This window comes from Pelodiscus sinensis, chromosome 2, assembly GCF_049634645.1.
Source record: "Pelodiscus sinensis isolate JC-2024 chromosome 2, ASM4963464v1, whole genome shotgun sequence".
NCBI lineage: Eukaryota > Metazoa > Chordata > Testudines > Trionychidae > Pelodiscus > Pelodiscus sinensis.
In genome coordinates, this window is record NC_134712.1 from 186484761 (window position 1) to 186497003 (window position 12243).

A 12243-nucleotide genomic window follows, 5' to 3' on the forward strand; every position below is an offset into this window, starting at 1 on the left:
CCAGACATTCAAAGGTTGCACCTCAAAACTTGGCTCCTTCAAGGCTGACCATGCCTATCCTCACCTATTCGGAAGAGGTTCATCACTTAATCATGAACAGTCACAAACTGAACACCAGGAAAGTCTATGCTCAAAAATAGCAACGTTTCGTGATTTTAGACACTCATAACGTGCTATCACCTCACAAACACAGCTACCGAGACTGCTAGATTACCTCCTTTTCTTGAAGAAGCAGAACCTTTTAAACTCATCAGTCAAAGTTCACTTGGCAGCTCTCTCAAGTGAGCATTGTCACATAGACGGGCATATACCCTCTTTTTAAGCCAACTACGAAAAAGATCTTGAAAGGACTCAACAATGTGTTCCCTCCTCTGAGATAAATCACACCATCCTGGGATCTAAACATCATCTTTACCACCTTGACTTGTCGCCCTTTCAAACCAATAGTGACGTTTTCCCTCAGGCATCTCTCTATGAAAGTTGCTTTCCTCATGGCCCTCACCATGGCAAGAAGAGTTCACAAGCTTATCACAGTCATGGTTGACTCTCCTTTTACAGTATTCTATAAACACAAAGTGGTGCTCAGACCTCACCAAAAATTCCTTCCTAAAGTGGTTTTGCAGCTCCACATTAACAAACCTTTGTACTTACCTGTCTTCTACCAAAAGCCTCATCCAGATGCCAATGTTGCTCTACTCCATTCTTTAGATGTCTGTTGGGCCATCGCCTTTTACCTGGAAAGAACAAAATAATTTACATGTTCTAGTAGGCTCTTTTTCTCGATAGCAGACCACTCCAAAGGTCAAGTCATTTCCAAACAGACTCTCTATGGGTATGTCTACACTACCCCGCTAGTTCGAACTACCGCATTTGCAAATGAATTTCCCGGGCTTCATTTGCATAAGCGGGACGCCGCCATTTTTAAATCCCCGCTCGTTCGAACCCCGTGCTGCGCGGCTACACGCGGCACGAACTAGGTAGTTCGAACTAGGCTTCCTAGTTACTCCACGAGATCAGAATATCATAGCTGCCGCTCTCAGCAGGAACTTCTCCATCAACCACGAATGGGATCCTGAGCAGGGATCGAACCGAACTCAATGGGAGATGCACTCCTGTACGATTGGAGCCAGCATCTCCTTTATGCTTTTCCACCTACTCCTCTAATTCCCAAAATTCTCGAAAAGATACTAATGGCCACGACAGACGTGGTTTCCTTACCTGTTCCAAACGTCCAGACATGCCCCGTACCATCTTCCCAGATGCCCCGACTTGTTGACGCAGAACCAAGGACACCTTTGCCATCCCCAACTCGACCACCTTGTGCTGACAGCGTAGTACCTCATTGGTTCAAAAGGATGGAAATGAGTTGTTCCCAATCGATCAAACACGTCCTATTGCACAGTAGGAGACTTAGTATACGCAATACTTAATTACATAAATGGTGACTGTTTTGTTCATGGTGTTCCTCGGCTCAATTGGATCCCCTCTTGGTCTTTATTCACCACATTCTAGACTATCTCCTAGAACTCAAACACTCTGGACTGACATGCTCCTCACTTAAGGTTCACATTGCAGCAGTCACAGCCTTTTGAAACTCTATCGATAGCTACTTGGTATTTTCCCTCCCTATGACAAAAAGGTTCATGAAGGGTCTAGAAAATCTCTTGCCCTGCCACAAACAACCTGTAGACCCTTGGAGCCTAGAGCTTGTCTTGGATGCATTAATGTGACCCCCTTTGGAGCCTTTAGCAACTTGTGATCTAAATACTTTAAACCTAAAGGTGGTTTTTCTGTTGGCGATAACCTCAGCATGAAGGGTAAGTGAATTATCCGCCCTCTCCGCAACTCCACCCTATACCATATTCACCCCTCATGCAATAATACTTTGGCTTCTACCATCCTTTATACCAAAGGTCAATTCGGAGTTCCATATAAATGAACCCATAGTCCTTCCCACATTCTACCCTAAGCCACATTCCTCTCCTCAAGAGACGCGACTCCACATGTTGGATGTCCACCGGGCGTTGGCATTCTACATCGATAGGACATGGAGTTTTCGGAAATCTCAGACTCTCCTTGTATCCACTGCAGACCGCTTCAAAGGCAATTTCTTGTCTGCTCAGCGCATATCTAAGCTGATCGTCTCTTGTATCGCACAGTGCTATTCACTACAGGGCAAGCCACTCCCACATTCTTTGAGAGCACACTCAACAAGAGTGATGGTGACATCATCCGCCTTTCTCAAGGGACTTCCCCTACAGGACATTTGTCATGTAGCAGTTGGTCTTCCTGCCTCGTTTTTGCTAAACATTATGCTATCTCTAACATTCAGATGAATGATGCAGCAGTGGCCTCTGCCGTTCTCTCCACGGCAGAAAGGCAATAGCTCTGAATCCCGCCTCCTTTAATTAGGCTACTGCTGTGAATTCTCCTACAGTGGAGCAGCCATGGGACACTGCTCGGAGAAGAAGAATTTACTCACCTTGTGCAGTAACTATGGTTTTTCGAGATGCGTGTCCCGTGGGTGCTCCACGACTCGCCCTCCTCTCCTCTTCGGAGTACCTTGTTTATTGTGTCTTTCAGACCCTAGAGGATCAGGAGGAACTGGCGGATGCTGGACCGCGCACTCAGAAATGGTGTGAAAGGCACAAGATGCACATCGCAAATGCGCAGTCCGGCGGACTACGGCTGAAAAATATCTCTGATCTGTGGCGCTGGAAGAAGCCCAGCACTTACAGTGGAGCACCCACGGGACATGCATCTCGAAGAACCATCGTTACTGCACAAAGTGAATAACTTCTTCTATCCTGTTATGGCTAGTCCTCTACTCCTGGGCCTGGGTTCTCGACCACATCTGAAGTCCAGCTCCCACTCATAGCAGTCCAAAGTGCTGCTGTCCTCCCAGTTAGTCCCTAGGTCCCTAGATCTCAAGCTCCAGTGAGGAACTGCCAGGACCTGGCTCAGCAGCTTTTTTTATATCAGCCTGCTGGGCCCTGATTGGCTGTTGCAGAAGCAGTCACTCTAGTCTGCTTGGAGAACTGATTATCTGCTCTTCTCCCTGGGGTAGGGTGTGGCAAGGCCCCTAGCTTTGAGCAAGGGATGTCGGGCCAAGTCCACTCCTTCAGCTCCTGAGATTAAACAGTACCTCTAGACAAATCAGGATTTTGGTTCGTACAGTGCCCGTGGCACTTAAATCGATGGCACTTAAAAATTAACGCTATTAACTTGTTATAGAAGCACAGATACTTCCTTAAGGAGTTTTGTGAATGAACTATGATTCATGTTGATTCCAAATACATGTGTGCATGCCACATGCACAGTCATCAGTAGGTTTTTCCTCTAATAGTACCTGGAAGCAGAAAATCTGTGGAGCCCTTTGGAGTTGTTCTGTTATGGTGCTGTATATAGGCCACTGCCATCTCTCCCTCTTTCAGTTCCTTCTTACTGCCAATGACCACAGTTGGAACTCTTCTTCTGTTACCTTCAGCAAGTGATTCCCTAGTGTTTCTCTGAGCTGTTCTTTGTAAACTGTTTTCTTTAGGTAGTTAAGATAGGGTACATGTTTAGTAAAGATAAGTTGTGTTTTTTCTCTTACTTAATGGGGAAGTTAGCCCCTTCCTGCCCCTTTCCTGGGAATCAGAGCAGGGCTTCTAATATTGTACTTCTTGCCAGAAGTCTGTGCCTACAGGAGACGCTCGTGAATCTTGACTCTAGTACAGGAGTGGGCAATAATTTTTAAAAGGGGAAGGAATGGGGCCTTGGGCGGAAGGGGCAGGGCCACGAGACTTCTTGTGCTTCACCCCCACACACCCTGATTGGCCTTGGGTGGGAGAGCACAAGAAGTCTTCTTCCTCTCTCCCCCGCCCTGCTCCCTAGAAAGAAATACCACCTGTTTTAAAACAGCTGGCAGTTCCCCCTAGATGTCTAACAGGAGGCCACCTTGTCCATTCACCCTGCCTCCAGGCCAGTTAGGGCTTGGTAGCGTGCAAAGTCTCCTTACCCCCCAAAGGGTATGCAGTGGCTAGAGAGACATGCCGGCTGTTTTAAAACAGCTGGTGTGTCTGTCTAGCCCAGGGCTACTCAACACGTGTCTTCTGGGCCGCATGGGGCCCGCGGTACAGTTTGGGTTTATGCGGGACTCAATTCATGGCCTGCTGGTGGGATCCTTTGAACATAGCTCCACTGGGAACACATTCCACAAAGGCAAGGTGTCTCCCAGGCAGGGTGAGCATTGAAAGACACAAGTGGACAGGCTGGCTGGAATACAGGGTGTCGGTGTTTCTAGCCCCCAAGGAGGAGGTGCCAGGAGCATTGTGGGCAATGCTTTGTATTCATGCCTGTCAGTATGAACAAAGCTATTTGCATATATGTTTGCATGTATATGCGTCCCTTGGCATGAGCTATGGCTCCCGAGGCTTCCGAAGTTGAGCAGCCCAGCTCTAGCTGCTGTGCGCCCCTGGCAGAGCGGGGACAAGATGTGAGAGACTTTGTGTGCTCCCCGCCTCCAGACCCTGATTGGCCTGGTTTAAAACAGCCAGTGTGTCTCTCTCTAGCCACCACATGCTCTTGCGGGGTTGAGGAGACTTCGCATGCTCTCCCGCCCTCCCAGGCCCTGATTGGCCTGGGGGTGGGGGAATGGCAGGACAGCCGCAGGCTGGATCTACCAGTTTGGTGGGCTGGATTTTGCCCGCAGAAGGCCCTTTGCCCATCCATGCTCTAGTGTTTGGACTGAAAGGAGAAGAAACCCCATTTTTAATTGTACAGACATCAGATTCCCATTCCCAAACCATAAAACAATAAAAACTAATGGATTTATCTAAACTTTATCCTACTTACAGATAGTGAAGAGTCTTTTCTTGGAGAGAGACATGATGTCTGTCCCCCTCAGTACCTTGAGAGAAACTGCCCAGGGACAAAGGAGGGAAAAACCAAAAATTCCTTTGTCTCAGTTTGAAATTTCTACCTGCATTTCTATTGGCTGCCTGCTACCTGGTTATATACAGTTAACCCATTAGTCCCCAGGATGCTGCCCACCCTCATGGTCATGACAGTGACCTACAGTGGAGCACCCATAAGGATACTTCTTGAAGAAGAAGAAAAAAGAAGTTACTTGCCTTGTGTAGCAACTGATGTTCAAGATGGGTGTCCCTGTGAGCATTCCACGACCTTCACTCCTGCCCTCTGCTTCAGAGTCTTAACATCTTTCTGTGGTAGAGAAGTGAGGGTATGTCTACACTACAGCACTAATTCGAACTAACTTAATTCGAATTAGTTAATTTGAACTAAGCTAATTCGAACTAGTGCATCTAGACCTAAAAACTAGTTCGAATTAGCATTTTGCTAATTCGAACTAGCATGTCCACAATGAGTGGACCCTGAACCGAGGTTAAAGATAGCAGGAAGCAGTGCCAGCAGGGCATCAGATTAGGACTTAGAGCATGGAGCTGCTGTCTCAGGCTAGCCGAGAGCTGTGCTTAAAGGGACCCGACCCCCACCCCGGATAGACAGTTCTCAGGGGTTCCCCGCTCACTTGTCTAATTTGATGAGGGACAGCAAAGCAGTCCTGGCTTGGAGTGCCCTGAATGCCCAAACTCGGCATATCACAGGACTCGGCCATCAGCCCGGCTGCACTTGCCGCAGGCTGCCATCTGGGGAGAGGGAGCAATTGGGGGGCTGCAGGAGAGCTTCCACCCCCAGAAGCCCGCAGAGCCAGCCCAGTCCTCCCCATCGGGGGCTCGTACCCCATTCCTCCCTCACCTCCTTCCACTAACCCCTCCCTAGCCCCCCTTCCTGATGTACTAAATAAAGATAACGTGTCTTCCAAAATGGAATCTGTCTTTATTGAACAAAACTGGGGGAGACTGGGAAAAGGAGGTGGGAAAGGGGAAGAGAGAGGCTGGGAGAGAGGAGGGCAACTAAAATGATCAGGGGTTTGGAACAGGTCCCATATGAAGAGAGGCTAAAGAGACTGGGACTTCTCAGCTTAGAAAAGAGGAGACCAAGGGGGGATATGATAGAGGTCTCTAAAAGCATGAATGGTGTGGAGAGGGTGCATAAAGAAAAGTTCTTCATTAGTTCCCATAATAGAAGGACTAGAGGACGCCAAATGAAATGAATGGGTAGCAGGCTTCAAATTAATAACAGAAAGTTCTTCTTCACAAAGCAAATAGACAACCTGTGGAACTCCTTGCTGCAGGAGGCTGTGAAGGCTAGAACTAGAACAGAGTTTAAGGAGAAGTTAGATAAAGTCATGGAGGTTAGGTCCATGGAGTGCTATTAGCCAGGGGGTAGAAATGGTGTCCCTGGCCTCTGTTTGTGGAAGGCTGGAGATGGATAGCACGAGACAAATGGCTTGGTCATTGTCTTCGGTCCATCCCCTCCAGGGTACCTAGTGTTGGCCGCTGTCGGCAGACAGGCTATTGGGCTAGATGGACCTTTGGTCTGACCCAGTACGGCCATTCTAAGCTCAGGGCTCAGGGTTGGGAGTCTCACTGGACCACCCTGATTTTCATGCAAACCTGCTCCTGGGTGGCCAGGCTGGCAGCTCTCCTGCCCTAGACGGCCACTTTCCTGTGCCTAGTGTGGAGGTTGTGGATAAGGTCCACGATCTCCGCACTAGACCTGGTGGGCGCCTGCCTCTTGCGGACCTGGGCAGGCTCCCGGGAGCCGCCAGCCTGGTCCTGGGAAGAGGCGGAGGGCTGGGTGGCAGCGGGTGGCTGGTTCGTGCCGTGCCAGGTGCAGGGTCTGCTGGCTGGGTGCTGGCAGGCTTGCACCTGGCACAGGCACTGTAGCCAGCCCGTGCCCCTTTAAGGGCTCTGGGGCCGGGAGGGGGGCAGACGAGTTTCCCTGGTGGTGCCCAGAGTGGCCACCAGGGAAAGCTGGGGTGGGCTAGCCTCCCACTAGTTTGAATTAAGTGGCTACAGAGCCCTTAATTCGAACTACTTAATTCGAACTAGGCATTAGTCCTCGTAGAATGAGGTTTACCTAGTTCGAATTAAGCGCTCCGCTAGTTCGAATTAAGTTCGAACTAGCGGTTAGCCTGTGTAGCACCTATCAAAGTTAATTCGAACTAACGTCTGTTAGTTCGAATCAACTTTGTAGTGTAGACATACCCTAAGTGGGGGACAGTTGATGTGCATGCATTGGCACACTCACTATAGTATGACCGGCACTGCCCATGCGCATCAGCACCCTGGGTACTGCTACTAAAAAATTCCGATTATAAGTGCAGGGGTTCCCAAGACACCTACAGAGGAGCATCCACAGGGACACCCATCTTGAAGAACACCAGTTACTGCACAAGGTGAGTAACCTCTTTTATCCTAAGTTGGGATTAAAACATCTGTTGTTTCATTTAAAACAACAGGGCCTAGCAGTGTCTTCAGTAAAGGTGCACATGGCAGTTATTTCAGTGTTTCATTTGGGCTCTGCTGGCCACTCTTTGTTTGCTAATCCAGTGATAGGTCACTTCCTGAAAGGGCTAGAGAGACTCTACCCTCACATGAAGCAGCCAATACCTCCATGGGACCTTAAGCTTGTGCTGTTAAAATTAATGTCCCCTCCCCCCTTTAGCCACTAGCAACTGACTCCCTCCTCTGTCTTTCTTGAAAGGTAGCTTTCCTGGTTGCTATCACATCAGCCACAAGAGTATCTGAGCTTAAGGCCGTGACATCAGAGCCATCTTACATGATCTTCTATAAGGACACGGTGAAGCTCTGCCTACACCCAGCCTTCCTTCCGAAGGTAGATTCACTTATGCCAGTCAGGACATTTTTTTTAGTGATCTTCTACCCAAAGCCACATGTATCAGACAAGGACATTTACTCCACTCTGGATGTTAAATGTGCCCTTCCTTCCTATTTGGAATGCACAAACCCTTTAGAAAGCCTACCCAGCTGTTCATCTCCATTGCAGACAGGGGTGGCCCGTGAGGCTAGGCAAACTAGGCAGTTGCCTAGGGCGCCGCTGGCCTGGGCGCCCGATGATGACGTCATGGGGCGCCGGGGCGCCCCATGATTACATCACGGCCATTGGCGGCCGTGCAGGCAGGGGCGCCAATCACGTGTTCTGCCTGGGGCGCCAGCTGCCACAGCCAGCATTACGCCACTCCTGATTGCAGACAGGATGAAAGCCTACATATATCTTCCCAGAGGATTTCCTCTCGGATCACAGCAAGTATTATTACTTGATATGACCTTGCCACGGTCCCAGCTCTTCCTTTGACTACACGTTCCACATGAGCACAAGCTGCATTCTGGGATCATGTTCCCACCCAGGATATCTGCCGAGTGGTAACATGGCCTTCAGTCCACACATTTACAACTCTCTATGCCATGTACCAACATACCAAAGATGAAGTCACTTTCAGTAGAGCAGTGCTCTAGTCTGCAACTCAGTGCTTCCACCAGATAACTGCTTAGCAGTCACCTACTTGGAATGGACATGAGCAATCACTCGAAGAAGAAAAAACAGTTCTTCAAGGAGTGTCCCAGTGGATGCTCCACTGTAGATGTGTCAAGGCTGATTTCCCACTCTGGGAATGCAGAAGTGGGAGCCCTCAAAAATACCCCAAAACCTTATCTTTCCAGGCTTTGGTATAAATCTTCCCCCAAAATCTTAAAAACTTAGATTTGGGGGATAAAAATCCACTGCCACCACCCAAGTAATGGTAAGAAAACAAGGGAAGAGTTGATTTGGGAAATCTCAGCCCGAAAGTAAAACCAGGACACAAAAATTAACCAATACCAGGTTAATAAAAAAGAAAGAACTTTTATTATCACCACAATACTCCTGTTAAAAGCATAGGCTCGATGATAAGAGCCAGCAATTAATATACTCGTGCGGAATTTTCCCATAGGGAACAAAACTTATTTACAAAAGAGAGGAAAATCCATTTCTAAATGCACAGACATCAGATCCCATTTCCCAAACCATAAAACAATAAAACCTAACGGATTTATCTAAACTTTACCCTGCTTACAGATAGTGAAGAGTCTTTTCTTGGAGAGAGACATTTTGTCTGTCCCCCTCAGTATCCCCAAAAATTCCTTTGTCCCAGTTTGAAATATATTTGTTTACTGCTACCTGGTTAGATACAGTTAACCCCTTAGTCCCTAGGCTGCTGCCCATCCATCATGGTCGTGACAAGGTGTCTTGGCACCTTGTCAGAACTTATTATCAGAACTTTGTAGTGGCAGTATTCTCCCCGGGTGCCAGCGCACCCATGCAACACTGCCTACAACACAGTGAAAGTGCTGACACGCACGTGCCATCAACCGTCCCCTCAGTTCCTTCTCTACCACAGAGAGGTGTTAAAGCTCCAGAGTAGAGGGGAGTAGGATGGGCCATGGAGCACTCACAAGGACACCCATCTGGAAGAACACCAGTTACTTCACAAGGTGAATAACCTCCCTTTTCGTCTTCAAGGAGTGTCCCTGTGGGCACTCCACCATACCAATTGTGGTACATTGTGAAGGGTAAGTATCTATGGTGTAATGTTTTGTGAAGGTATGCGTGGAGCCCCACGTTGCTGTCCTGCAAATATCCCTGATAGGCACATTGTGTAAGAAGGCTATAGATGTGGCCATTGCCCTAGTGGAACGCGCCTGTAGACAATACCACTTTATTAATGTCATAGCACTACTGAAAGCAGTTTGCTATCCATTTTGAAAGCCTTTGTTTGGATACAGCTTGTCCTTTAAAGTGGTCTGCTATTGAAACAAACAGTCTGTGAAATTGTCTAAATTGTTTTGTTCTATCTAGGTAAAAAGCAATAGCATGCCTAATGTCCAAGGAGTAGAGTCTTGCTGCGTAGGCGTCCAGATGAGGCTTCTGATGAAAAACTGGTTAGTATTTAGGTTCATTAAAGTGAATACATGAGACAACTTTTGGAAGGAACTTCGGATGTGGTCTTAGTATGACTTTATCTTTGTATATGGTATGTGGTAAATGGTGGGGCAGCCCTGAAGACGGCTAGCTCAGTGACCCTTCTGGCTGTTCTGATTGCTATGAAAAATGCCACATTCATGGAAAGGTGTGCCAAAGAGCATGTTGCCATATGTTCAAATGGAGTACAAATCAACGTGTTTACGACTAGGTTGAGATTCCAAGATGGGACTACTGGCTTTATTGGTTGAAAGGTTTTAAGACCTTTCAGGAACTGCTTGGTGGTTCGGTGAGAGAATAGAATTTAGCCATTCACCATGTCGTATTCACTTAATATAGCCACCAAGTGAATCTTAATGGATGCATTAGAAAGATTTTGTTTTCAGTGCAATGAGGCATGGGCAGTTGGTACTTACTGTATGCCTGCTAGCTGATCTATGATTTCAGGATCATATTCCAAGAAATCTAACATCGTGGCTGGCCTCCAAAATGGTACACAGTGGTCAACAGGGTAAAATGTGTCTTCAGAACTGCTGGTCAGAACAGTAACTGATGGTCCGCGTCTAGACTGTCATGATTTTCCGCAAATGCTTTTAACAGAAAAGTTTTTCCGTTAGAAGCAGTTGTGGAAAAGAGCGTCTAGATTTGCATGGACGTTTTTGTGCAAAACACTTTATGCGGAAAAGTGTCCGTGCCAATCTAGACGCGGTTTTACGCAAGAAAGCCCCAATCACCATTTTCCCCATGGGGCTTTTTTGCGCAAAATGGTTCTTAGCTGTCTACACTGGCCCTCTTGCGCAAAAGCATTTGCGCAAGAGGGCTTTTTCCTGAACAGGAGAGTCACTGTATTTGCGGAAGAACACTGACAATCTTACATTAGATCGTCAGTGTTCTTGCGCAAATTCAAAGCGGCCAGTGTAGACAGCTGGCAAGTTTTTCCGTAAAAGTTTTTCCGTAAAAGTGCCAGTCTAGACGCAGCCATGCTGTTTTACACATAAAGCAGCATAGTACTGTTTTAAACTCAAATCTACACAATAAGAGATGTCTGCTGAAGCTAGAATTCTGAAGAGGAGGAAAATGTATTTTTAAGATGTTCAACCCAGATAACTAATTATCCATATAAAGAAAATCCAATTGTTTTAAAGATCATTCTACATAGGTGTCAGGTGAAAGGCCTGCCAGGGAAGGCAAGCTCCAGACCTGCCTCTTTCTGCCTGAAGCCATGCCCACTCCCAGTCCGATCCTTCTGGACGATGTGGAGAGCCATGGCTCCCATGCTGCCGCCCGTGCCCAGCTCTTCTGGGTGGCTGGGAAAAGTGGCCCAATGCCTCCCCAGCGGCTGGGGGAAAATGGGTTCCATGCAGGGGTGGCCAGGGAAAGCCGGGCTGCCTTCCCCAGTAGGTAGGGAAAGCAGAGTTGATGTGCAGCGGCCCAATGCCTCTCCAGAGCGTGGGAAAAGACAAGCTGCCTTCTCCAGCGGCAGCCCCAGGCTTAGGCAGTCGGTCATGTAGGCAATTTTGGGATGGCTCTGCATTACCTACATTACCAACTACCCATGCCATCCTAGATCATTGTAGGTAAACCAGAATTAAAACTTTCCTTCCCTTGACTGTTAATTCTTACAAGCTAAACCTTACTAACTCTTTTGCTATCATCCTTTTCAAAGGCTATGCTAAAGCATCCCCGGGATTGTGGGATACTCTCCCTACAGAGAAAGGACAGAAAGCTGTGCTATTGCTCCAGTTGATTTTTTCACATGTAAAAATGCAAGAAGGGGGGAGAGTAAAAGAATAAAATGTAAGTGATCATTTTTTTCAACCTCTGACCAAATCATGCACCTTAAAGTAGATTAAAGATATTTTCTTTTAGCTAGCTGTATATTATGCAGTAGCATTGCCTATTAAATACAAACAGAGCAAAAGAGCAGGACAAATTTGCATATACGTTTCCATCAGAATTATTGATAGTTAAACCCATGATGCCTGGGTCTATAAGCTATTATGGCCAAAGCTGAGCATGTCACTGCACTTGACATGTCTTGGTTTGTACTTGGCATATAATATTTTGAGAGTCATTTTTTTCAAGCATAGAGTAATAGGCTTTAACTTTGTTAAGCTTTTCTGCCAGGCCCTCAGTGCCCTGCTGTTCTATTATATTGAACTTGTAAGCAGGATGCTCTGCCAGGCTCACCCAGATTACTGCTGCAATAAGGGCCCTGCTGAGTGACTAGTGTCATGATAAGTGCTAGGGAGGGAGATCACCATCTTGGCATACTGTTCTCATCTTATTAAATTCAGCTTTGTGGAAGCAGGGAGTCTGCCTCTCAGCCTCACTGGCTCTGGCTCAGTCCAACTGCTA

General features: G+C 47.4%; 1 long non-coding RNA gene across 1 annotated transcript in view; it reads left to right on the forward strand.

Annotated features, from left to right (window-relative positions):
- The first annotated feature begins 9760 nt into the window (after positions 1-9760).
- LOC142826819 (uncharacterized) overlaps positions 9761-12243 on the forward strand; it is a 65569-nt gene continuing 63086 nt past the window's right edge. The window contains exons 1-2 of the long non-coding RNA XR_012901078.1: positions 9761-9845; positions 11552-11682. This is a non-coding gene — a long non-coding RNA (uncharacterized LOC142826819). The remainder of the gene's footprint in view (positions 9846-11551; positions 11683-12243) is intronic.